The sequence below is a fragment of the Acyrthosiphon pisum genome, chromosome X, assembly GCF_005508785.2.
Source record: "Acyrthosiphon pisum isolate AL4f chromosome X, pea_aphid_22Mar2018_4r6ur, whole genome shotgun sequence".
NCBI lineage: Eukaryota > Metazoa > Arthropoda > Insecta > Hemiptera > Aphididae > Acyrthosiphon > Acyrthosiphon pisum.
The window spans coordinates 68,924,572-68,929,050 of NC_042493.1; positions in this window are offsets into that span (position 1 = coordinate 68,924,572).

Below are 4,479 nucleotides of genomic sequence, written 5' to 3' on the forward strand. Positions count from 1 at the left end.
TTACTTTGTTCTTAATGTTATCATCGTAGATTTAGTAGTGTCGAAGTGTATACTTATTTCATATTTAATTATATTATGTGAGTTGATAGATAAAAATTATTTATCGAGTAAAAATGTGATAAATTATAATATATATATACATTTGGTATAAAATATATTGTATGCACTAAAAAATTAAATCAATTAAAGTAAACATAATAATATTATAATTAATATCTTGGCTCGTTTCACGGATCTTCAATGACAGTGGACCATCAACCTTAGAACCTTTATTTTTGTAGTAATTAGAGCTACTCTTAACCCCGAAAATCATTCGAGTTACGGTATTAATTTTATTATTTTAAGATATTGTATGGGTTGGGTGAATAAAAGCTTAACATTTTTTGTTCGAAAATTGAATCGAAAATTTAACACTGATTGTACAACTTGTACGTATGTTGCTACTTGCTGGTGACTACTCAGCAATCTAAATTGTTGACAATAATACTTATTACAGTGTCGATAGTAAAATCAAAGGTAAAAAACTAATACGTCAATTATTCCTTTCTATATATAAGAAGAGAGGGTTTTGTACAACAACAATTTATTTTAATACCGAATGATTTTTACGATACCGGCACACGTGTAAATCATCAAAAACGTGTGAGTACAATATTATTATGGATACTATAATTTTATTGTCCATGACATATAATATAATACAAACGATGTCATATAAAATTATGTAGGGTACCTATCACATATTAGTGTACTATACGTCACTATAAAATGGCAACGATCGTACTGATTCATAATAGCTGGCGCAGAACCGAGTAGGTACCGACCGACATGCGTCGGTACAGTTTCATGACTATTTTTTCTATGCCTACTGAGAACTGACCTAGACTACAACTTAGAATTATATAATGAAAAAATAATATGGCTAGTCGATACTGCGTATGTGAAATAACTATACGAATTAACTTCTAGCTGTTGAGATTTTAAATGCTCTGCAAGCAACACAGATTGCTTATAAAATAAACAACGGATGTCAGAAAATTCGGAATGTAAATAATAGAACAGTATAATAAATAAAATGTGTGGACATTTGAAGGGGAAAATGTAAGGATAAGGAAATATGAAAAATTGTGCTGATGTTGGAACTCATCGAAAGTTATGATACAAAATAAGAAAAAAAGTAGATAAAATACATACGTATAAGCATAGGCATAAGGTATAATTTTATTTTAGATCGTGGAATATTCGTAGCACAGAAATATTTTAATATTTCAATTACTTAAATAGGTATATTAGTATTATTCCTACCGGTTGTAGATGCTTGTGGCGTGGTAACCGGTGATTAACTGTGATGTAATTGTATCAGCCCAAGAAAGTCATTATTTGACGTTATTATTATTAATTCGAATTAGAGGTACTGTATTTGAATTATACCTATAACTGAAGCGTATTACAAAAACATTGGCAAGATATATTAGTGTACAATATAACATAAATAAAAACCAGAAATTCAATACCTAGATACGAGTATAATTTCCGGTCTTATTATAAATATGTAAATCAGTGTGTGGTTGAGTTTTCCACTAACGAAGACCACCGGTGAGAGAGGATCATCTGCTTATATAAATATTTTCATTAAAATTCAAGTATGCCTATACGTAGACATCCGTATTTTAAACTGAGATATTTGTGACAGAAATCAGGAAGTTACGTGACAAATATTTACTGAATTCAGTCATATATTTCCGTCCCTCCGATTATACTTACGTAATTCGATACCGGAAGTCACGTTGATGAGTGAATTTTACATAAGAGTGGAAACACTTGCGTTGTCAGCCATCCAACCTAAGTGGACTAATGTACCGAGGTGATTGTATTTATATAAAAAAAAAAAACAGCACTAATTTGACTGTATAATACTATTTTATGACAAGGAATTAAACTTGAACAAGCGATATGTATACGCGTATCAAATATTCAAATGTCGAGTGTTTGTATGTTTTTGCAAACTGTGTAATATCTTACAGATAGCCACCAGTGGCTCATTTTTATGGCAGGGGGGGCATGAGCCACGCCTATTAACGGGTACCGTCACTGCGACTTTACCTAGGGCTGGCGAAATCGACAAAACTCTATAGATACGTCTCTGGGCTCTTGAGCAGGATGTATAATGGTTTCGACCGTGGTATAATGACGACGATGCATGGATGCCAACACTCTGGTGAATACCACAGGTATTGGATGTCTATAATACCGGGGTGTGCGCCGTAATGACATTATACCCCTACCGGTCGAGTGGGGCGAGGGGGTGGCACGCGCGCGCGACGAGCCAATTTCACGGGCCGCCGCGCGCCGGCCGTGCAATAACAATAACGGTGGCGATGTTTCTTTTCCGGATTTTTTTTTTCTTTCTTACTCATATACATAATCGACGGCGACGTTCGTGGCAATATTCACAAGTGTGCACGATCGCAATCGTCATCCATCCCTGCAGGTCCCACTCGTCATTCCGTACTCCTCGTCCCTCAGCTATCTTTTGAGAATGTATATTATATACATCATCAGTACTAGGCAACCTTTCAGTTTTTTTTTTATTATTATTATTAGTTAACACGGAAAATAGTAAGTCAAGTCATAAATTAGCATGTTTTAGATTCTGAGTGAAACGATGAATGTATTGATTTTACAATGATATGTGTTTTTTTTTTTTTTTGTGTCTGTCATCTCCTTTTATGACAGTAGAAGTGCTTCGATTAAAATAATAAGTATGGTTAATATTGAAATTAAATTTAATATCATTATTTTATTTAAAATTTAAACTTTTTGATTGGAAATCAAATATACCTACTATTTATATTAATAAAATTAATTATTTCATCAATAAAAAGTTATATATAAAAATAATCAAATAATATCAATGAAATGTCAATATCATGCAGCTTATTCAAATCTAATATGATGAATAAATGAAAAATGTAGCTTTATTATTCGTAATAAGTTGATTATTAAGAAGATTGTTCCAATGATTACATGTAAGCCATGAAATCCTGTTGCTATATAAAATGATGATCCAAAAATTGAATCTGAAAATGTAAATGTTGCTTGATTATATTCTAATATTTGAAGTATTAAAAAGTAGATACTTAAAATAATTGTTAAATTTATAAAAATAATTGTTTTTTTTTTTTAATTATTCAATAAGTAAAGATGAGTTAATGTTACAGTAAATCTTGATGTTAATAAAATAATAGTATTTAATAAAGGAATTAATAATGGATTAAAAAAATTAATATTTTTGGGAGGTCAATTGAATACTAATTCAATTGATGGCGCTAATGAATTATGTAGAAAATTTCAGTAAAATGAAACAAATAAAAATATTTTGGAGATAATAAATAAAATTATTCTGGATTTAATTAAGTTTATAATATAAAAATTATGGTTACCTTGAAATGTTCTTTCACGAATGACTTCTCGTCATCATAAAATTGAAATACTAATAATTTTAATATATTTATTAATGATATTATATTAAATTTAAAGTTTATAATTATGATATTTGAAATTATAATAATTAAAAAAGCTATTATTGGTGATTTTAGATTCTGAGTGGAACAATGAATGTATGATTTTACAATATGTGTGTTTTTTTATTTATTTTTTTTAGTGTCTGTCATCACCTTTTAGGACAGTAGAAGTGCTTCGATTTTCTTCAACAGTACCTTTTCTGATAGGAAGTGAATCTAGTTGGTACTTTGAGGGATCAAAAGTTAAATTTTTCCAGTAGTTTTCAAAAGCGCCGTGAAAAACAAAAGAAAAATTAAGAAAAAACGGGAATTTTTACGCAAAACCTGTTTTCGAGAAAATTGATTTTGGTTTATGGTGTAACATTAAAACAAATTACCGTAGATACATGAAATTTTCACTGGTTGTTTATATTTCCATTTTCTATACATGATAAAATTTTCAAAATATTTTGATTTGTTTTGAACTGTTTAGGAACGTTTTCAGTTTCCAATATTATTCGTTTTTTTTTTCTATGAATGTCAATAAAACTTTATTTGTTGAGTAAAAATACTTGAAAATTTAATACAAGGCTCCTACTATATAGTTACAGTGATATTTGAAAAATATTAAAAATCCTAAGTCACAGTTTTTTTTTATTAGCATTTAAAGTTCAAAAATTGACAAAATATGGAAAAATCACGAAACTTAGCAAATTATGTTTAGTTAAGAAATCGTAAAAATTTTTCTTTTTAAATCTAAGATTTGAAAATGTAACACAAGATTCCTCATAATATTGTCTATCTTTATCAAAAAAAAAATGTCTACAAAAAAGTCAAATTAAATTTTTATGAGCGTTTGAAATTCATATTTTTACAACATTTGATATTCACTCGATTTCTTACTTAACGATTTTCTTATTTAATTGTAATTAAAAAACAAATGACTGTAGATATTTGAAAATTTCACTGAATGTTA